This window comes from Ambystoma mexicanum, chromosome 9, assembly GCF_040938575.1.
Source record: "Ambystoma mexicanum isolate Mex_15411 chromosome 9, UKY_AmexF1_1, whole genome shotgun sequence".
Taxonomy (NCBI): Eukaryota; Metazoa; Chordata; class Amphibia; order Caudata; family Ambystomatidae; genus Ambystoma; species Ambystoma mexicanum.
Window position 1 is genome coordinate 1,093,821,941 of NC_090931.1, and position 25,048 is coordinate 1,093,846,988.

Sequence of the window (25,048 nt, forward strand, 5' to 3'; positions counted from 1 at the left end):
AGGTCTGAAGATTCCAGAACTGTCTTTTGTCCACAGGAAGGGTACCACTCCCTTTGAGCTGGAAAGACTTTTAGTTTAAACTTAGATGTGAGGGACAGAGTCAGGAGTCTGACATTGGACATTGAGACATTTGCTTTGGACATTCTGACACTAGTTATTTCACTTGAGGCAATGAAACCTCTCTTAGAGTTAGCGTGAGATAGGGTTTTCCTTTCCTTTTTACACTTGAATAAATCTAATAATCACCATGACCCTCTGTGTCAAAGTCTTACTTCTGCACTGTTACATATGGTGCCCATTGTGGGATCTGGCTTGGTTGATACAAACCGAGGAACCCTTCAATTCACCAAGCTGACAGATAGGGCCATGCCCCCAACCGTAATCACCCGGGAGTACATTGGGTTCGACCTATAGTAGTTAAGAACTGACCATGGCCCGGGAGAGAGCCAGATAATACCAACTGGCCTAGTTCAAACCCCACCTCCCAGTACATACATCTGGCTATTGTCCACATCTGGATCAGTCTGGAGAATGGATTGTACGTATTAGCAGGAGTGGTGGACCATGATTATAGAGGGGATGTACATTTAGTAACTTTTAATTAATCTGAGTTGCATTTTACGAAAGAGTAAATCCATATCGGTATCTGACAGCATAATCCGGAATCATGGAAATATAACATAACCTACTCCTTGATAGTCCCAGAGGTTCCAGAATATCCATGACTATTCTATTACATTGAAGGTGTTTTCTGGATATTTATGGTACCTTAGGAATGGATTACAGTATTTCTTGACAGAAATGGAAGTCCCTGGAGAGCACATTTCACTTACCACATGATCCTGAGTTTTAGCAATTTCAAGGTGAGCTGCCATTAAATGAGCATGCGCTATGTCCATTGCTGTCTTCTGAAATGGTTGTGGAGCCGGTAACCAAGATCATGTTTGGCCATTCTCTTTTGAACCTAATTCCACTTGATGATGCAATCCTCTTCTTTAAATGAAATGCATGCCTATATAAATCACACATTTTTCAGAGGTGCTGGCTTTTTTCTCAACTACGTTTGAGTTTGAGGTCAATAGTTGAACATAGGTGAAATCAGTGGACTTCAAATCTTCTTGACCATCAGGCTTATTTAATTTTACCCACTTGTTTCTCCATGTTGCCCTTATCCTTTGGGCTCCTCTATTCCTTATCCAACAACTGAACATCATTTGACACAAATACTGCAACAGCTCTATCAGATACCCTCAACTCCTCCTGTTCTTCAAACCTAGGGTAGAAAATTGTTTACATATTATGGGCTACTTGTTCCTTTTTTAACTTCAAAGGTTATATTCCAAATGTAACGTGGAAATGCCTACACATGTTCTATAGTCCTTATCAATTTCCCCAGCTCCTACATCGATAAAATGTTTGGCCCCCATCCTAGGCATATGTGTGACTCTTCCATAATTGCCTCATGGTATAGCAGTTATAATATCTGTTTGAACAAGGTTCCTTTCATGTGCTGGCATAACACATATTCATAATCACTACAATCAAAGTCGTCCGCTCTGACTGAGCTTTGGTCTGCAGTAGGGCTTGCAAGTCTCCTTAGTGAATTTCAATATTTGTTTCTTTTTGTTTTTGTATGCTCCTCAATACTGCAACTACTTCAGATTGGTGGGTAGGAATTTGGTGGTCAGGTCTCTACTGGTGCAGTATATGGCCAATTCAAGATGTCCACTGTTTTGTTCATGAATTATTTTGCAAATAATCATAAAGAAGTTCAGTGTAAACAAGTACATTTCTTAGGCTCTATTTTATTGATTAATATTTATCAGGATATCTTTTTGACTTGGCTGCAAAATGAAAAGGGATTTTAATGCCCATGATGCAGCTTTTCTCTTCTGTCACACAGTCTCTTTTTTGGTTTTGAATATAGTGGATGTTCAACCCAACTTTCAACATTCAGCTTGTTGCTTTGTTCACACAACTCTCTTTTTCTTTCAATAAAAACACTATCAGGTGCATACTCCAACTCCAAGAATTCAGTATTCTTCTTACTTCACACACTCACCTACTCTTAAATGTCAATGTTAGAGGAGTTTTACTACATTTCCCAGAATAGTCATTCTATTAATTCACAGCCTCTTTACCTTGCTAATGAACATGCTGCACTTTTTACTCTGACTATCACAATAGAATGTCAGTGTATGATATGCTATGTTATTTATAACACGCTTAATACCCAAAGGTTTCTAAGCACGGACCCGGGGATCGAACCTGTGTGGCTCCATGTCGTCTTGCTTCCAAGGCGAGCACGTTGCCACTGACCTATCCTCCCGAGATTCACATCACATCATTTATGCAGTATCTTTCTTTTGATTGTAAATGCTGTGGGGCTGTGATTTCAACTCACAAAATGTGTCACTTGTTTCACACTATCCTATACACTTGACTTAATATGTTGTCGGATTGTGATGCCAATTTTCAGAATGCAGCGTTCTATTTGGGAGGCTTTCTGCTTGTCGATTCACTGGTTTTTCTGCAGTTTTCTTCCCATGGCTCTTAGTGGGTTCCACACACTTGCGCCTTAGCACAGTGTTGCAGCCTCGAATCAGTTTGGTTGCATTACTTCCTGACTGAACAGCTTTTCCAAAGATGTACAGACTCACAAAGGACTGCACACCATACTTTGCATGGGTTCACTCATCTTTTCACAATCAAAATAAGTTGCCTACCCACCTCATTTTGATGTTCCTTCATCTGTGCAATTGGAACTCTCTCTGTTTACTCCTGGATCATGTTTTCACCCCAACTCCTTGTGATAATCCTTCTTATTTGCAATGCCATTGCCAGGGTCGTAGGAGACACATAAAAACTGGATGGGACAGGGGACACCTTGGGCACTTTGCTTTTTTTTAAATGTATTGTGTTTTAGTCAAAGAACTCGACTTTTCACAAAATTAAAATTAAAATAGCAGTACGTATTACATTACATATATCATCACTGTATAAAACAAGAGAAAAGAAGAAAAGAAAGAAGAAAATTAAGAAAAAGAAAAGCAGTTCAGAGTATAAAATCCTTCAATGTGGCATCTCATTTCAGAAGGCTCAGTCCACGTAAAAATGTTGCCACTTCCCAGTTATCTTGGACAATGTTGTATAAAACATAGGAGGACAGTGCTGTACCTCCCCAAAGTTATGGGGTGGTGAAAAGTGTTCATCACTGCTTGATATATGTGGTGCAAATGGCGAGTCGAAGTGATGTGGACAAGAAGGAGGCGATCCATGAAAGAGTGAGTTGATTTTACCAATCTCCACACAAGGTCATGGGAGTCTGGGATTGATGGTTGCTGGGGGATGAGGCTGAGGCTTGCCATGCAGAGGTTTTTTTTATGTATATGGTGTGTAACCATCAGAGGTGGTCCAAGTGCATTTGAGACATTGCTCAAATATGTGTACAAAGAGGAGGGGTGTGTTTTTGTCATTGCTTGAGCTCCTATGGTACCCTCATTCCAAGTCCTTCCTAGAAGGGAGTCAAATGCAGAGTCCCGACCTTATAGGGTATTCTATGTCTACAAAATAACAAAAGGCTGTGCTCCCATATAGAAATAAAAGTTCCCTTCCTCTTTGAGGTGCCTGAGTACCACCAAACACCAGCTGGTTTCAATCTCGGTTCCTGTGCTAGTAGGCTCAATCCAACCAAAACATATGGTCCAGGATAATTCAATTTCCTCTTGTTGCTGACACCCTTGAGCAGAATGCATCAGCCCACCCATTAGTCAAAACCTGCATTAGTGTCACGTAAAGTAGGGCTGTGAGGGCTCTCCATATACAGGAACTGCCCTGTTTAGCCTCAGGTTCCCCTATCAGCAAGGATGCAGGGGGTGGTTAGGAGAAATCAACCTAAAAGCAGAGGGCCCCAAAGCAAAGACATGGGTCGAGCATCAAGCGTGTGATGTATTATAAAATCAAGTACATGTCAAGTGACTTTACTGAGATTATAGCGATTCTGTATTCTGCTTATATTCAGAATATTGTTTCATCCTGACAATATTCACATTATAAGAATACAATGTTACTCTTTGGATATTAAAATATCTATTCTAATAGTTTTGAGACTTCCCACAATGTATAAAGCTTCTGTTATTATAAGGATTTATTTCTGAAGTCCCATGTCTAAGTGCTTGCATCTTACTTTCACCAATGGAGTACATCTAATCATACAATATCTTCTTCTATTGATTTTATCCTAATTGATTTGAAAAAGAACAAGCATTGGCAATGCCAACAGTTTGGGCTTTTGTGTCGGCAAATTCACTTGTGGTGTGAGTACCTGAGCATCTAACAGCAGTACTTGGCAAATGCCTAATAATTGTACACAAGCCAAAACTGCTGGCTTTGCCAATGTTTGTTTTTACCAGGATTTCAGTGAAGGACACACATAGTGCTTATAAATCGAGTGACTGAGCACAAACCTGGTTACAACATTTTTATTACACACTAGAGCATTAGCAGCCGCGACATCTATTTCTCAGCTGTGTGCCTACAATCTGTGGGAGCTGGCGTAGGCTGATGTAGACGAGCATGTTTTGTCAGCATTCCGGGACGTGCTGCAGCCGAATGGGACAGTTCTTCAACTGACTAAGCAGTGATTAAAGGACCTAAAGACCCTGGGTTCCGTAAAGGTGAGGCTCCATGAGACTGAGTGAAATTTAGAATTAAGGTCGTTTTGCATACTTCTCTATTTCGAGCCTTACTGGTTGCTCAACAACGTGCATGTGCAGTTGCTTCACTGAGATATTTTAATTGAAGGAATAAGGATATGTAATGTTAATAAGGGTCAGTAGCTATTGACTTATTATAGCACAGACGTCTGACAAGCATATTGTTAACAGCCTGACCCTGCCGGCTTCCTAACTCCTTTGCATTCTGTTTTAGGTTCGGCTTGCACCTGAGGTACCTGTTATGGCTGGGGGGGGCTGCCTCATCATCACGGGCTGGCCTGATGTGGCTGTGAGCGTGCATGGCTGTGGGCATGCAGCATGCCGTAGTGTTGGTGTTGCTGTGATTTATTACACGACAAGAACCCAGGTCCCACTCCCATGGCATGGCATTAAAGGTTTGGTACTGCATCGAAGCGTTTGGAGCACAGACAGGCGCGGGCGGCAGGCCATATAGGGGTAATACAATAGTTCTTACATTTGAGGTTCCAAGGGAACCTGACGTCAACCCCCCCACACACCCAGTCACACTGTCCCCCCTTTTCCAATCACACAAAATCACACAAACACACACACACTAGTGGTAGTCACTTACCTTAGTTCGAGTTGAGTCTCTCTCCCTCGATAATCAAACGCTGTTGTGCGATGGTCTGCTCAGTCTCAGTCAGCACGCATCACTGCCTGGCTGCTCCACTTCGCTTCGACGATGAGCCTGGACAAACACAGACTGCGCAGCAGCGCACTGTGCAGGGGCATGTGCAGTTTGCTCCCCGGTCCTGGCACCGGCACGTACCAAATGCGCAGGTGTGTGGCACAAAGCGAGCAGGAGTACTTTTAGCTTGCAGTTTACAGTGCACAACACAGACATATTCTGGGGGGCTAAATGCCATTATATCCCCCCACTTAAAATTGTGGGGGGGATTTGTCTCCCCTGTTCCCCCCATGATCTACGCCCATGGCCATCGCCATGCTTAAGTAACTGTGAAAAAGGAGGGTGGACTTCCTTCAACGTATCCTCTCCTCTATAGAAAAATACATACAATTAGTTTTTTAGCTAGTTCATCATCAATGGGTGTGCAACATGTACTATTTAAAAGAAGCAATCAGGAGAGTGCATCCAATGTACTTTAGGAATACCTATCAGTAAATTAATCAATAACATCTGTCGCTTATGTCATATTACAATGGTGATTTGGTACCAATGGGTTATCACACCTTCTTTTCTGACAGAAAAATACAAATGACAATCTATTGGGATGTGGTTGAGCCTGAAGGAATGCTATCCTGGTAGTGATGCACCCTGCCTCACCCTATGTTTAGCTGCATTTACATTGAAGTAGGTAGAAGGTAAGTGCTTTGCAAAAGACATCCCGATCCAGACCACCATCAAACCTTGTCTTCTTCACAATTGATATCCAGGACAGGCTGCACCACACTCCAACAGATCATAACATGGACCTTCTATCATATCACAACAGGATCATTACATTACAACACGACACGCTAAGTTCCCCTTAACATTACACCATTATGCCCTTCACAAGAATCCTCATCATTTCATGCCCATAGCATCATGCCACATCTTGCTACACCTTATAATGCCACCTCATTTCACACCAGGACCTTCATAATATACCTTGCCACATTACAACATGTCCGCTGATCATATCAAGCACTCACATGCACACGTTATTAATCCCATAATACCACACACGTTCCTGATCTCCCCCCACCATCCTCCATCAAACCCAGACATAAGGCATCACAACCTAGCACACTATCACATTATAACGTACATAATCACGTTATAATGTAAGTTTTTGGTAATTGCAAAAGAACCCGGAGCAAAATTTGTTTTGCCTTATGTTGTGCCTCAGTTTGTACAACAAGGTTTTCGTTGTACCATTTCTTTGCACATTTGTTAGAGTAGAGGTAGCACTCTACTAGCTGGGAGCACCTTGAAAATCCACTTAAGAACTATAGGAATTGATCTTATTCTAAGAAGAAAGTATTTAACACAGAGTGCGCCTCCACACACCCCATACCTATTACATTGTTGCTACACCAACTCTGGAGGACGCACCGCCTTATACAATATGTCATTTTCTAAAATTGGATCTCTAACCACAAATAAAGCAGAAACCCTCGCGTTCACTGATGAAGAAGCATCAAAAATCCTAAAACTTATCAAAAGCACCGAACAAGAGCTCAACTCAACAGCTAAACCAGAAGAGTTAGAGTACCAATTGGAAAAGCTAATTAGACGTGAAATAAGTCAAAGACTTCATGCAACAACTTTAGCCCAGTATTACAAGGCCCAACGCATCCCGAGGGCATTACGTATTGATCTCGAGCCCACCTTATGTAAACAAAATCCAGAATTTGTGAAAAGATGGAGACTCATCTTGAATAAATGTTCACTAGATTTGATAATTTTAACAATTGAAGAATTGTCTAAATCGTTGACGTCCATTGAAGTGGATTTGAAGTCCTTATCAACCTATATGATTAAAGAAGAACTAACAACTTTGTTGACAGAAATAGACACAAAATTGGAAAACTACCAAAGAGAAATTGAGTCTAAAAAAATAAGGAAGTTTAGGAGAGATACCCTAGACTATAAATTAGACATCGTGTACTCGTGGAAAGAATACTATCAACAAAAAGATCAACAAAGGGGAGGGAGACCATTTCCAAATAAGAGCAGACCACCACCAGAGACCAGACCATCGTCATCAGAGGCATCAAGTAGTGAAATTGAAACTCCAGAAGTCGCTACTGAAACAGAACAAGTTGAAAGTGAAACAAAAGAAACGGACCAGGTACCAAGTGCGGCAAAGTGTCAACCAGAGAAATCGAAAGCAGTATATTCTTTTTTAGATCGAATCCGACACGACGAAGCAAAAAGAAAAAATCCTCCAAGGAAAGTGAACTACCCCCAAAGAAAACTTAGTGGTAAATATCTCTAAATATAAACTGTCCAATTTTGAGATACAAACACTACAGAAAGGGATATCATTTGTCCCACATTATAGTAGTACACTACTGAAAGAGAAAATTGCATTTTTCAAATTGACTAGAAAAATGAAGCTGAAACTATTTTTTGATACCGTGGAAATATCAGACAAACAACAACATTCAGACTTCTTGGAGTTGAAACCCAAAAGCACTTTCTCACCACCTATACAGAATACAGCACTGGATACTTTCCAGAAGTCAGTGTTTAAGGATATGAAGAAGATCAAATTTACAAACAGAGCAAGAGGTAATCTCACCTCAAGAGAAAAACAGGCATTGGATTGCTTATGGGAGAACCCAGAGATTATTTTCAAACCAGCTGACAAAGGGGTTGAGGCCCTAGTCATAATGGACACCAGTAAATACAAACAACTCAATGATCAAGATCCATACTTAGAAATTTTTCAAGACCCCACTGAACAAGTACGCAAAATCATTAAGAAGACATTGGAAGAAGATGAAACTGAAGAGTTCATTACCCATAAAACCAAAAATTTCCTCACGAATACACACCCATTGATACCAGTTATCTATAGCTTACCAAAAATTCACAAAAATTTGATGGAACCCCCAGGACGACCAATAATTGCAGCTAAAACAGTTTATTGGACCCAATTGCTCAATATATTGACAAGATTATTCAGCACAAAAATGTACAACATATATAAAAGATACCAATCAATTCCTGAAGAAATTGGGAGAAGTAATCTTTAATACTGACTCTGATATTCTATTTTCTATGGACATAACGAGTTTATATAACAACATCACGCACCAAGCCGGACTGGAAGCTGTGGAATGGATGTTACTCAATACAACAGAACCAGTAAAAAGTGACCATCTTTTTTATTTTGAAACTCCTGACGATTGTACTCAACAACAATTTCTTCTCTTTCGAAGATAGATATTTTGTTCAAATATCAGGCACGTCATCTACATGTCCTACTTGGAAAAAACACGAGTAATCAACAACCCAAGATGGAAAGACAAACTTAAATTCCTTACGAGATTCATTGATGACCCATTTGGAGTTTGGAGTGGAGAGGAACAGAGCTTTTAGAGTTCTTTGATTTCATGAACAACTTAGCCCCACGCATTAAATTCACACACAAATATAGCCGGACCACTATGGAGTTTTTAGATGTCCAAATATACTTGAAAAACAACAAATTGGAAACAACAATTTTCACAAAAGAAACAGACAGGAACAGCCTCCTTTTGGCCACAAGCTTTCACCCCAGGAATACAGTGTCTAGTATCCCACTAAGTCAGTTTTTGAGGTACAGACGTATCATCTCGGAGGAAGATGAGTATGAATCAAAATCAAGTGAACTAAGACAAAAATTCATCAAGAGAGGATATAATGAGGAAATACTGAATAAACATGCAACAACATTTAAGAATATCACGAGACAAGAATCACTTACCACAAAAGAAAAGAACACAAAGACAGATTTGATATATGTGACCACGTACTCTCAGCAAAGTAGTACAATAAAGAAAATAATCAAGAAGAATTGGGAAACATTATCCCAGGATGACACATTGGCTAAATTATTTCCATCTCCTCCACTATTCGCCTATAACAAAAGTAGATCGTTAAAAGATCATCTGATCAAATCTGACTTTAGCCAGAGATACAGTACAACAAAAGAAATATACAGAGGGACTATACCGTGCAACAATTGTAGTTCCTGCAACAATGTGATGAAAGGCAAGTCGATTAATCATCCTTACACCGGTCAGAGTATTTTACTGAAACACACCTCAACTTGTGACACTAAGAATGTCATATATGGCATAAAATGCCCATGCGGACTATATTATATTGGATTAACAACCAGAAAAGCAAAAACCTGTTGGGGTGAACACAAATCCAATATTCAGAATCATTCAGTGAAATCTCCAGTAGCACAACACTTCGATGCTGGCAAGCACTCTATTGCACAAATACAGTTTGTCATTCTAGAACATGTAAAATTACCCAAAAGAGGAGGTAACATCACCAAGTTGTTACAACAAAGGGAAATATTCTGGATCGAGAAACTTGATACAATGAATCCCAGAGGGATGAATTTAGATTGGGATCTGAATTGCTATCTATAGTCATTTTCTTAAATTGTGAAAATGACAGTGATTGTTTGTCAAATGAAATGTGATGAAATTTGTATACACAGAGTTCTTGTGAGCCATGAACTAGAGACCACATAAGTGCTCAAATAATAGTGCCATGAGTATTTTGAATGCATAGGGATTCGCTTGCCATTAATTAGTATTGGGAATCCGGTAAAACCGGTATATGTATCCTAAAGATTATAGAGTCACGGGAAGTATCTAAAATAAGTTCATACACCTGCATCAAGCAATATAACCAAAAATCTGATTAATAATGGGTGAACGAACAAAGAACAAAATAGGTAGGTCGGTTATATATTACCTATTCTTATAATTTGAAATCTAAATTGAGAATCCAATAGCGCCTCAACACAAGACAGCATTACTATGCTTAGAGTTACAGAAACATCATTGATAAGTTACATCTGGACTGGTTTAAATCTATTGTAAAGTTTCTAGCGTACATGCTAGGTGTTATACCTATTGACAGATAAGTAATATCAATGTAAACAACACCACAGTTCTCCCAACATGGCACCCAAATTGACCCGAGTTAGAACTGATTTAACTTACTCTACGACAAGCAGCCGCGGTTGCTAGGCGACACGCTTTGAAGCGCGTCGAATGAGGAATTCACAGGGAGCGATGTTCAGCAGCACATACACCGGCTCTGAGCAGGTAGGAATAGTCCCTCACGTATGATCGCGCCTACAACATTGAACACAGATGCCCAACGTAGCATTTTTAGTTTAGCACTAATCCAAAACTCATTATCATAGATTTACGAGAGAAGTAGAAATTGGGAAGGACCCAGTAAAAGCCATTCGAAAAAGCTCGTCATTTACCAACTTCGGTTATCTTGAAGCAAGCAAGCAACTGCCTACATACCATCAAGGTAGGAAACATGTGAAAAGGTGAATAGTCATTAGAATCTTGGATAACCGCATCCAGTACGTTTCCTAAGATCTACCCCTGATGTTTTTTTCAGGGTTTCCCGAAATGTAAACACCATATGAGACAGTGGCAGTGTCCCACAGACTCAACTACTTTAACAGTGGTGAGTGAAAAATGCAATTCTGTAAAACATGTATCGTTTTTGAAACTTGTATAAATCAGGTGATGAGCAGGGGGACCCAGCGCTTACCACAGCGACTGTTCCCTCTGCACACCACCGCCCCATTTACTGATGATCACTTTATGGTGACACACATTTCATTTTTTATTATTACAGCTTTGGAAATTTACTCTGTCTGGGCAGCAAGCTTTTTTCTTTATACAAATTCTAAAGGTTAGTTCATTAGTTTTGAGCTAGTAAAAGTGTAATTCTTAGTTTTCAGAAAAATACAAATTAAAATAATTTGAATATATTTCAATTTATGTTTTACAGAAAAGAATCCAATACTCTTTAAAACCTGAAGAAGGGCGTTAATTGCCCGAAACACGTAGTTTAGAAGATAGGCAACTAGATTTGGAAACATATCAAGATTATTGGATCACGTGAACAATTAACAGTTTGTAACACATGAGAAAAATATGTGAAAGAAATCTGTATTGTCAAAAAAATATATATATATGAGTGAATAACATTTTTGTTTGTGATGTATAACTTGAATCTATGAAACATAAATTATTATATGAGAATAAATGTCATTTATGACTATAAAGATGATTAATATGAATTAACATGCACCAATAAAATGATGAACTACTAAGTTTTTGGTAATTGCAAAAGAACCCGGAGCAAAATTTGTTTTGCCTTATGTTGTGCCTCAGTTTGTAAAACAAGGTTTTCGTTGTACCATTTCTTTTCACATTTGTTGGAGTAGACGTAGCACTCTACTAGCTGGGAGCACCTTGAAAATCCACTTAAGAACATGGGAATTGATCTTATTCTAAGAAGAAAGTATTTAACACAGAGTGCGCCTCCACACACTCCATACCTAATCACAATTTACACCAACACACAATACCATGCCTTTTCACAACGCACCATGTCAAATCACAACACACCATTCCCATCACATCACAACATTCCCAATGGTGTTGCATCAAGCCTTGACCTTTAAATTCACAACTGGCATCATCATTCCACACCTATGGCAAACTGCAACCACACCACACAAAACTGCAACCTATCACATCAAATCACATCCCCTACATCACTCTACGTACAACCACATTACATCACCATCTGTTGCATCTACATTGCCTTCTCCTGACTACACATGCCCCTCCACAGTTATGCAACCCCCCCCCACTTGGCATGGCGAACCTAAATCATATACAATACAACATCTATCTGATACGCGCTAGCTTTAAAGCCCCACCTACCACATCACATATGACACACTCCAGAAATAACACAATCACACTGCAAACAAGCTGCTTCAGCACATGTGAAAACCAGGAATGTTCCCACATCACTGAATGCACCCAAACCTCTGATTGCTTAGTACTACTGAAAAAAATGTGTTTCTCGTGGAAAATTGCTTCTTCCTCATTGTCTATTGTGACAATTCGCCCTACGAACAAAAAAAGACGGACGAAACTTGAAAGCAAACTAGACACGTATTATATTGAAACACGTGGTGGAATGTGTATCCAGGAACTCAACAGTTTATTAGTATGGTATCCAAGAGCCTACATTATTCCTTTGGTGTCCCACAACACCTGGCAACAAACCGCTCCTTTCTCATTTCTGTCTTTCTAAGTTAATGTCTGGAAGCTTTTGAATATATGTTATGCTGGTCAGTGTTAATCTTCATGCTGCCAATAAATACTTGCTTCAATCGTCAAACCTTTGCTTCACTCAATCCTGTTTTGGTTTTGTGCCAAGCAGTTCCAGCATGCATCTGTTTGCACACTCTTAGAAGTTTTCATTCGTGACCTGGCTTTCAGTTCACAGTCCTTTATGTAATCAAGTCTCTTTATTTTCAGGTGTGGCCTGGCTTTGGCTCAAGGGCTGACTAGGACCCCAAAAAAGTCCTGGAAATCATTTTCAAAATTGCCTTATATTGCACATTTTGAGCTAGCCAAACCCTTTTACTATGATAAAATATGGATATAAAATGTGCAAAAACACAGAAGAGGCCCAGGGTGCAGAAGTTAAGTAAAACACCAGAGCTCCCTCTTGGCGCGTCCTCCCCTGCTTGACTCAGTGTGTTTCAAGTGTTAGAGTCTTTTCTGTAGGACATTGGTGTACGTGTCCCTGTATCCATCAGGGACGTCATTTCACCAAAATGCCAGGGGTAGCGGAAGTGACATCACACGATCCATGACCCCTGATGAAATCACAGGAAGTGATGTCATTTGACACCACCCCAAAGTGATATCACAGGAAGCGATGGAACACGACCTTTCACCCATTGACAAAAGAGAAAGTGGCATCACATAGCATTGTACACTATGACAAATATGGTTACGATCTCACTATAATGTGATGTACATTTCATACAAGAATGGATCGCCATAAGTATTGTTAAGATCAATGTGTACAGTCCCATATTATCAAATTAGTGAGAATGCAAGCTGACGTCCATGACCAAATGATAATGATGTGTTATTATATAGCACTTACGCTTAAGCGCTTTATATAGAAAGAAATGTACACCCAATATCACCAAACCTTTGTTGGTACTGATTTGTCGATCTCAGAAGGATGAAAGGCTGAGTTGAGGCATTTAAGAACATACTAATTCAGTGACTCACCCCTTGAAGTGTCCCTGAAATAAACCTTCAATGAATCTAGCAATTAATCGATAGAATTCTAGAAAGATACATTATTTGGTATTCCTGTTCTTTCTTATTTAGGGTCAGTGCTGAAAGTGTTAGACTTGTGGCACTACTGTTCTTATTTTTCTTCTTTTTTTAAGGGGCCTGAACAAGAAATCCAGCCAATCCAGAAGTAAAGAGCCACATGGTGCCACTGGCCACAGCCCAGGAGCTTGCATTAAAAAAATAAAAAAAAAAAAAAGGTCGCAAGGGAGACCACAGAGGTCACAATTGCAACATCTGGCGACCCCTAAATGACATCCCTGGTATACATCAGTTCTCTCACTCTTCAACTGATGAGAATTGGTTAGATTTTGGCACTCGCCATTTCAAGTGCACACTTTATTTTTCTGTAGGACGCTAGACTGCATTCCCCACATGTCTCAGCTGTCTGCTTAATGTTTGCAAGACTTGAGGCCTCACTGTGAGGTTGGCGGTGGGGGGGGAAATCGGTGGGAATGAAACAGTAGTTCTGTTACCGCTGCATCCTGCCACATTCCCACAATGCCAAATTACTTGATTGGCAATAGCCGGAGTGACGAATCAAAGGTATTCCTCTCTTCTCCCAAATGGGGAGCCTCCCCCTTTGAGGCTAAGGAGGTGAGCCCGCTCTGCAAGACCCTACGTAGCGGTCTGCGCAAGAGGAACCTCACTGGGAGAGACTCCCCCCTCAGGGGACAAGGACTCCCATTCCTGTGAGGAACTCCCTAAGCCACACAGCATAGTAGCATACATGTGACTTTCTACTATGAAGACTAATGTAACATCTGCATAATTGGCTGAAGGTAATGCTGGAACCAGCCAGCCAGGAGAAGGAAAGGAGAATGTCTCTTTAAGAGAAGATGCATACTTAACTGGGACGAGTGGGGACATGGAGAACCAGAGAGCATCCTACGCGGGGAAGCCCCCCCGGTGTGAGCACGTCTTGGAAAGGTAGACCTCAGACGAGCTGCGGAGCTTGTGACTTTCCAAGAGCTGGCGAATGCTTGGATAAGATGCTCGAGGCCCGGCGTACTCAAAAATGGAGAAGCCATTCTGAAACTGGAAAGCAGAGTCCTGTGTCAGGTGGTGGCGAGACCATATCTGTAACGTGTTGGGCAGGATGACTGACAAAACATGCCAAGGCCATCTGAGAAGGCAACTGGGAGCGCAAACAGCTTCCTAACATGAACCCCTTTATAAGTCAGAAGGGAATCCACCAATGGGAGACCAGCGAAAATGCAAAACAAGAAGGCAGCTGGGAACATGATCAGATTCCCAACTTCAATCTCCATATACGGCCAATAGGAAGCGGAGAACGGGGGAGCGACAAATCCAAGGAATGAGAAAAGCTGTATCGAAGAGGATCACCTTAGCGAATGCCAAGGCAAGCAACGTTGCCCGACATGCAAAAGAAAATGGAGAGAACTGGAGAAGCGGGAGGCTGCCAGGTCATCTGAATACAAGAAGCAAACCTTGTCCTAGTACTCACTCTGAGTTAATTAATATAAACCTGCATAGTTGGAACTGTGTAAAGTAAAAAGGATATTGAATAATCCTGTGGGGGAAGACTGCGGTATACAATCTTGTAATAAAGAAGGACAGACAAGACTATCAAGTGAGCAAGATAGTTACAAAGAGAGAACCCAGGGGAGGGGAAATACCAAGTGGGAATAAACCATATCCAAGCTGAGAAAGCCTGGATCAATAATGAGAGGTCTAAAACTGCAAACAAAAGGTGATAAAGAATCACAACGAAAGTTATCACAGATACATCACTAAAGAGAGTACAATACCAAAGACTGTTGCATAAGAGCTACACGAGTTAATCCAAGGGATAAAGAGAGACTAATTACAGAAGTTCATGTTAGCCAAGCAGCCCAATATTGATACAAAGAGATTGTCAGAAGATATTGACACACCAGGAGGATCAATCCAATCTCCTGGACTTGTTCAAGTTAGTTATAATAGTGGTAGGGTCAGGTAGAATTAGATTCGGACTGAGGACTTCTTTTTCTTTGGGACTTCCTGATGACAGACAAAGACAACATTCCTTTAGATACGTAGGGAATTTCCTCTAGAAATAGGGAACGATAGGCGGCCTGTTTCTTCTTATTTGAATGAAAGTGAATCACAATGTCCTTAAAGAGTCTGACTCCTTCTTCCAACTCACCACAGGGATCAGTTTTAAATCTGACCTGCTACTGCCAATTTTCAGCAGAATTAGTGTGGCAGAACTACCACTGGCGGTAGTTCAGACAAAAACCCACATAAAACCCACTGGAACAAGTGGCTATAACAGTGATCGATTTTGATGTTAGTTCAGCGGAAATACCACTGAAATACTGCCAAACTAATAATGAGGGCCTTGGTTTGGTTTCGGCACACAGCATTTCATTTATTCAAGTCTTTGTTTTTTTTCTTGAAGGACTACTGCTCCCAGCAGTCAGTAAAACACTTATTTTTTGTGATTTCTCCATTGGCATCCTTTTTGGTCTGTATTCGGGGAATTGTGTCACTTTCCCCATTGCATGATCGAGTTTTCGCTTTTTATCAGGCTTTTTCTTAATGCGCATCCTCCCGGCCCCTCTCTTTCCTGCTCTGTACTCCTTCTCTACAGTGTATGATTGGTCCCTTTATCTTGGCCATGTGGCGGTATTGTTTTTGTTCAACTTCGTGTGTTTTGCTTTGAGTTTCCAGCCTCTGATAGACTCTCTGTATCATAGTCTTTTCCTTTTTATCCGCTTCCAGCTGCACCTCCTCAGATGTATTCTACCTTTTCTCACCTTCCGCAAGAAGCTCACTGACTCCAGAGCTCTAGCTCTATCCATGCTGGACTACTGTAACAGCTTCTTTGTCAACATGCCTAAATTGAACCTTCATTCCCTTTAACTAATCCAGAACAGGACTGCAAAACATATCTTTGGGCTCAAGCCCATGGACCGCATCTCTTCTGCCCTGAAATTCTTTCACTGCCTCCCGGTGGCTGCAAGGATCAAGTTCAAGACCCTTTGCAGTGTTCACTAGGCTTTCGGTAGTCACTCCCACACTATATCCTACTCTCTCTGCCTAAATACATCCCTGCTTGAGCTATATCCAACTCTCACTGCCTAAATACCTCCCTGCTTGAGCCGTTTGCTCAGCTACCTCAAACTCTCTGAGGGTCAGAGAGCAGTATATCTCTTTCCTCTGCAGGTGCCTTCGTCTGGAACACACTCTGTGCCCTTCTAAAATTTGATCCGGACCACTTGAAGTTCTGGAAAGCTGCTCATGACCTTCAATTTCTCCTCTGCTTTCTCTCTCCCTCTTACTTGCTAACCTTCCTGTCTGCCTGCCCTGACTGGTTGTCGGGTACCTGCAGATTCTCACAGAGACTTCATTGTCCACAAGGCAGTCCAAAATACCTTCAGCTATCCCTCCGCAAATACCTCCCCTCTCAAGCTGTTCGCTCCTCTACCTCCAACTCCCTCAGGGTCAGTCGTTTCAAAGAAACAAGCTTGGGGTAGATCTCTGTCTTTGGCTGGGGCCTCCCTCTGGAACAGCCTCCCTGCCACTCTAAGACTTGAGGAGAACCATCTCTGGTTCCGGAAGCACCTCAAGACCTTCCTCTTTTCTTCTGCCTTCGCGCCCCCTCTCCCCTGCTGATCTGTTCTCTCTTGGCACCGTGCACCTGGCCACTCTCTGTCCTCCGGGCCCAGGTACCTGCTCACCCTGCCACCCTCCCGCACTGCCTCCGGGCCACCTCCTGCACTGGGGTCTGTATCTGTACCCATACAGCCCCCCTCTTTTTCTTCCTGCACTTATGAGACTACCCTGTCTGCTGCCTTAAACCAAGCACTTGCAAATTGCTGGCTGCACTAAAACTGTTTGTTGCCTTTATTATTTATTTATTGTTATTTATCTGTTTCTCCTCTGCTTCGCACTTTCCACTTCTCCCCCTTCCATGCACTTTCCACCTCCCCCTCTCCCATGCACTTGCGCGTTCTCAATGTCACTGGGCCTAGTAAGATCGCTGTTTTGTTCTCCCCTGTTCCCCTCCCTTACCTTGTCGCGCTCTGAAACAATTGTGTACGAGCGCGATAGAAATAAAATATCAATATCAATACCAGGCCCTTCCATGACAAGTCTTCCTGCACTACTTATGGGCCTATTGCGCACCTTAGGGGTTGTAATTGTAACTTCTACTGCCTTCTACTGCCTCCATGCACTCACCCAGCGTCACGCTCCCTTGCTACATTTAATCAGAGCCATGATGCCCTGACTGCACTTTGCCCTTCGCTCTCCCCTGCCCATCTCCCTCTTCCTTTCCCCCCTTGCATATTTGTTGTCGCATTTGCACGATCCGAATGACACAAGGCCTAGTAGGATTGTTGTCCTGTCTTAATTCTGTGCACCCCGTTCTTGTCTTGTGTCACCTAGAAACACTTGGGTACACGTGAGTTAAAATACCAAATCACATCATATAATTTAATCACAGTCTTGAATGACCATACAACCATCCTCACCCCGATTTCAGCAGTATTTATTCAGCAATTACAGAATTGCTATTGACATCAGCATTCTGCTTCTTTTGAATTTCCTCCTCTGAGTTCATCGCTGCTTCTGTGTTACTAACCAGAGTCAACAGCTTTTAATCTGCAATCTCAGGATTCAATTCCTGGCTCTGTTTAAGTAGCAGCTGTGCTCCCTCTTCATTGCAGCATGCTTCTGTGTTCACTATCTGATGTTCATTTGCTTCCTCCTCCATGTCCTTACATGTCTAAGGCATGTGTCTCTGTGGGTTGGATTAAATGGACAGATTTACCATAATGCTGACACTGCTGCCAAGCAAAGGAACATCTATCACACTAACAGCACTGACCAAGGTCTGACATTACTTTCTTTGTGAATTAATGACTATTACTTTCTTTGCAGGTTTTAGGCTGCTTCTCAGAACCAAACAACCATTGTGAATGGAGCTGACGAATGAGAGACGACTCATCAAGTACAGAATGAATCTCAAACATCCCTCCTCACTCCCCCAGTGCCTGTAAAGGACCATATGGCAATGCTTCACAATTACACAATGAAAATCCTTCTGGTATGATATGGGGTGGGGGGGACCTACAGGTAACCACTCCAAAAATCGCTTGTAAAAACATAAACATAATTACCTGTGCAAACAATGTGGTTTTGATTCCATGTACATCTAGAGCTTTACAGGTTCTACTGCCGAGCGTGGTGTACATCTGAATTCAGGAACATCGCATTTAATGTGTATCGGTCCATATAGAAGAAAACCTGTTATCATAATCTCTGCAGGAAGTAAACTAACATGGGTTAAACAAATCCCATATCTAGGGATCGTGCTCGTTGATACCTTTGGGCACACATTCACACAGCTGTGCTTACAATGGCACAGGTCAGTGGTGCCATAGTAAAATATGGTCACAAACTAGGTGGCCTTACAATGAATCAAACCCTATTCATCATGCAAAATCAAAACCGAGTGGCATTTATATCACAACAGGTCTGGTGCGGGCAAATGCACTGGCAACACAAAAGATGTTTATTTAATGAACTAAACCAATGCTTTTTTGTAGGCAATATTGGTAGTCTTTCCTGTAGAAGCTAGTGTGAACAAATTGTCTTTGTTTCCAACTCTGAAGCAAGCCACATAAAGCTGATCATGAGAAAAACATGAATCCTGTAAATCGGTTCCAGCTACTTTGAGTTGGAGTGTTGAGATTGAGCATCAGAATTATTGGTGTCCCGATCTACAGCCGAGGCAGCAGCGACCTGAACATAAGTGCCGTACGTGTGGGGCTGAAGCACGTAAGCTTTGTATTGTTGAGATAGCATACATTCATCAACTTCTGTGGGAAATTAAGTTTCTGTAGTTATCATGAGAGATTTGCCACGATGGGACGGACAACGTCATTGCGAACACCATAGAAGAGACATGCACTGTTTCCTGTCACCCACATTACTACAAATATAATGTATTGTGTTACCCGCATGACTTCAAAAGTGACTGCCGCTAATGTCAGCTAGAATGCTGATAGTGTGGAAAGTTTAGGAACAATGAACTGCTGAGGTTTTCATGAACTGCTGAACTTTAGAAACAATGAACGTAGAACTACGGCAGAACTACGGCGCAAAGAGCCATATGGCAGGGGTAAGCATTGCAGACCGTTCAAAATAAAATCCAAAAAAGGAATATTTTATACTTGTTACATTGTCTACACTATGGAACCTACCCACATGCCATATTTCAGGTTTGTAGCATGTTGGGAAGTATGCTGAACATTTCGCAAAGACACACACACACATATCCAAGTATTGCAGCCCGCTCTACACTGGCACTCCATATGGCGCACATATGGAAAGAAGCCCATTGATATTTTGCCTGGGATGGCAAATTGACTATGGCACAGCCCCTATGGAAGAATAATAACCTGCCAGAAGTGAACAAACTACCTATATGGTCAGAATGGGTGGAAGCAGGCATTGTAACAGTAGGGGACATGGCTTGTCAAACACAGAGCATTATCATTTTCTTCAGATCACTAATGCATTAAGCAAACACCTTCCTTGTCCATCAGACATGCCACAATGCACACCACTAGAGTGGAATGTTCTCCTGGAACCCATTGCTACTAAGGTCACATCTACACTATATCAGGCAATCATGGCTTTTGCATCTTCAGAACTATCTAGTCTCAAGATGAAATGGGAAAGGGATGTGGTGCCCAGTGACCCAGAGGATTGGATACTGGCTTTGATGTATCCACGTGAAACTGCAATCTCCTTCTGACTCCGGGAGTGGGGAAGGTGCATTTATTCCAATCCTATGGGAATGCCCTCAGGTTCATACCTTTTGGCAGACATGCTGTACCGAGCTGTCAAATGTACTTGTAGTGGAAGCACCCACAGACCCTAAACTACTACTGCTGGCTATCTGGGAAGATGAGCTCTATGGTCGGTACGAGAAATGTTTTCTATCCACAACAACAGGCCTGATCAAGCGTAACATTGCAAGGAAGTGGGGGGCCTCGGACTGCCCTAGCTTTGCGCAATGGATCTCTGATGTAGATAGGTGTGTGTCCATGGAACTCCAAATGTATACTGCTCGGGCATGTCTGGGCATGGGAAAGGCCGCATTATCTGGCACAAATGGGAATTGGGCAGTGGATGAGTTATGACATGGTTAAATATCTATGCAATAGAGAGCAAAGATGACTTGGTATCAGGTTTCAGTACTGCTTTCTAATAATGGAAGGACGGCTTTATTACAGCAAGTGTAACTAAATTGATTTGTGATGACTAGCTGATGGATTGTTATTGATTGTATGTCCTAAGTTTAAAACAATAAAATGTTATATGAAAAAAATATGAAAATATAAAAATGTATATTTTATACTTACCACATTGTCTACACCATGAAACCTACCCACATGCCAATTCAGGTTTGTAGCATGTTAGGAAGTTTGCTAAACATTACGAACAGACACACACACATATCCAAGCATTGCACACAGCAAAAATTCGAAAAATGTTTATTTGATACTTTTTACATTGTCCACACCATGGAACCTACCCACACACCAAATGTCAGGTTTGTAGCATGTTGGGAAGTATGCTGAACATTTTGAACAGGCACACACATATTCTAGCATTGCAGACTGCTTAAATAAAACACATGTTGCGAAGTATGCTGAACATTTAGAACAGACACACACAGACAAATCCACAAATTTCCCTTTTATATATAGAGAGATGTGGTGCTTAGAAATGAATTTAATGTATTTTGTAGTTTTATGGAACTTATTGTGAACATCTGAAATAAATTTAAACTTGAACCAATACACCACTCTGTTCTCTGTTGCCTCATCCCTATGCTATAATAGTCCTATCAGTAGGAGTTGGTGAGTGCTTATAGGTAATCAACAACCCTGCCACAAGTAGTCACTTCTGTTATGCCACCTACACCAAGATATTGCTTTAGGTAAGAGATATAAAGGGCCTGTTGATTCTTGACCCTTCAGTCTGATGGTGCAGAGCATGACTAACACAAGTGCCTATGAATGACCTCAACAATACCATTCTGAGAAGGCATGTAAGTACCTAAAGCTACCCAAACACCCAAACACCCATTACCAGACGTTTCACCTCACATATCCCATCGACATAAATCATATCATCAGACATTGACATTGTCATATTTATATGGTGTATACGTCCTGGTTGTAACTACCCACTGCCTTTCCACACCAAATAGGAATCCTACAGATGTTCATTCATCCCATTGACAAACCCAGGGAGTTAGGAGCCTTACACCACTGCCAGACTAATCACCACATTGAACCCACTGGTCCACACCATAACATTCCTACTCCTAGAAGATGTAAACGGCCAATAGGTACATGATACCACCACAGGCCAGTGTCAAACAGAAATTGTGGTGGTTGCCTTAAAGCCACCTGACTTACTGACAGGACTAGCCATATTACTGCTCCCACAGTTGTACACCTTGACACTACTACAGGTAGGAGTTGTGGCGTTCTCATAGGTATCAAGCCCCGTGCATGGCAGCACAAATACATAGTTAAATAAATGCTCAGATATCACCTCAATAACCCCAGACAGTTAAGCAATCAAAAGAACATATATTCTATGTATGTATTTTTTTTCCTGAGGTGCCACATTCACACACATTCCAGAGCACATTATACTCTATAGGTACAAAACTGTGCAAGGATCCCTCATTTTACCAGCCCCATTGACCAATCAATACCGAATATATTGTAACTGCAGTTTGTAGATGGGGTATTGTTGTCCAACCAAATATAACAGTGCCAACAAGCATTCCCAAAGATGCTGATTAATCTCTCGCCCTAGACAGGTAATAAGTAGAGATGACCTCCCCCTGCCCCCTACAACAACCACTCCTCATCTGACGGACTGAACAGACATCCACAAGATAATTACTGCAGAAGGCCTATAGGTACCCTCATCCATGAAATTATCTTTCAACTCATCTACTTTAAATTAAAAAAAAAGTGGAGAACATGTATTTTTCAGCCTTCCACATTTCTAAGATTGAGTATAAGCTCTGATTTTGCCATAGTGCTTCCATGTTTAGAAGCTCCAGGCACCCTGCTGTCAATGTGTGCCATCCTTTAGTCTTTCCTATAGGGCAGAAGTGGAAGACACATCAGTGATTAATTGTGCACACTTAGGAGCAGCCATACTCTTGACTTGGCTTACATGTTACATGTAGTCCAGTATCACAATACAGAGCACAGAAATGCCTTAGACATCTGACCCTTATGACGATGCCCCATGTGCCCTCATTTCCGTCTGAATGGCTCTTGACATTAGCCTGGAGTTATGTTCCTTAACACCATTGTTGAATGTGTATCTCATCAAACGGCCAGTCACCTGTTCATATAACATAGCTAAGCAGCTGCCATCATCTGAAAAACCTGGTATCTCACCTTAATAAAACCTTTAACCAACCTCGGTTGTACCCCTACATCATCACCCACAATGTAGCTTTCTGCACTGATGGGATGTCTTTGCACTCCTCAGTGTGATGTGTCTCTTGCATGTGTGAATCAACTTCCCTTGTTACTGGATGTTACCCATATTCTGAAACACAATTGGTTTGTGCTACAGAATCCACATGCCCTTTGACTGGACCCATCATTTATTTTTTTGTATTCCACAGTTTCAGCTGCATTGTCTTTGCTTGTGTTGCTTCAGAACTACATGGACATCTGAGCCCGGGAGTACATGTGAGTGTAGGATCAGACACATTATCCCAGTTCCATTCCTCCCTTGTGCTTCAGCCTGCCGTCCATACATACTGTCATCCATTTGTTCTCCCAGGGATCTGCCTTGGCCTGTCCTCTTCCGGAGTTAGATAACCAGCATGCAACAGTAGGAATGTATGTGAATCAATGCAGAATAAGATGAATTGTGCCTTCAGATTCAAATATGTTAATCACCCTAAATCTGTAACCCAACTCCTACCACCTTCAAGTCAAAGAGTGAATCTTTTAATCAATGTGGATATTTGCAGGAGTTAAAGTCAGGGAATTTTGGTTGTCAGGACTTGAAAGAGGAGATGTATGTTATATTCCTAAAAGAACTCCAGAAACAGAATCCTCATTCCTCATTTATTCACAACTTGAAAGCACCACTTTTTGGACTGAGAATATATTGGTTCTTAAGGGTAAGGGGCTTCTCACATGACCATAGGAGAATTGCACTTTCAGTAGGATAATGATTTGAAGCCATTGCAACCTCATGGTCACGGGGGACACTCTACTTCAATCAATTGTGGTATATCTCAGAGTCCATTTCATGTTGTGATCATGACAAAACACCCCAGTATGACACTGTGTTCAACCCCATATTGTTGAAAATGAGCATGCCACCATGTTGGATGGAATTTTCGCCAGACGCTCTGACCCTTAATGTTATTATAGTTGTGATCTAAGCTATCCTCATTTGAAGTGTTAACAGCCCCACCAGTTCGTTCTCTCTCTCTCTCTCTCTCTCTCTCTCTTCTCTCTCTCTCTCTCTCTCTCTCTCTCTCTCTCTCTCTCTCTCTCTCTCTCTCTCTCTCTCTCTCTCTCTCTCTCTCTCTCTCTCTCTCTCTCTCTCTCTCTCTCTCTCTCTCTCTCTCTCTCTCTCTCTCTCTCTCTCTCTCTCTCTCTCTCTCTCTCTCTCTCTCTCTCTCTCTCTCTCTCTCTCTCTCTCTCTCTCTCTCTCTCTCTCTCTCTCTCTCTCCCCCCCCCCCCCCCCCCCCCCTTCCCCCCCAGATCCTGGATCAGTCTCCATCTGACTTATGCCCATGTTTCACATAGTCAGACCTGCCTCACACTGGGGAACCTTGATTCTGCCCTGCACCACCACATCTGCCAGATCCAGGATGTTTATGTGATCTGCAGCTTTCATTCTGTAAGCTAATGATGCATATTGCTCTTTGTGCACTAGGGCCTCGGCTCATTCACGCCATATACCAAATTCCCTGTTAAGCAAGTAAGCCATAGTCACACTAACCATGAAAGAGTATACGATGCCAGTAAACTATCTCTTATACTCGTTTTTTAACTGAAATTGGGTTTCACTACTAACATTTCTGATTTAAGATCCTCCATGACGGATGCGGCTTATTAGGGCCGAGACTTTCAAGGAGTACCTTAAAACCAAATTCAAGGAACGTATGCTATCTACCCAAGAAATAAAAGGTAGGGTTAAAGTAGGGTTAAAGTGAAAATAGAGTATGCATTTCAATCCGCAATCATTTAGAGAATCAGCACGAAGGGAAGCATACAAATATGCTATATTATAAGGCACTGCAGAAATCAATGGAAAAAGGCAAGTAGATAACCCTCGATCTGCAGATGACTTTACTTGCACAGAGGAGCTACACCATAGAACAGTCTCCCAGGAGGGAAATC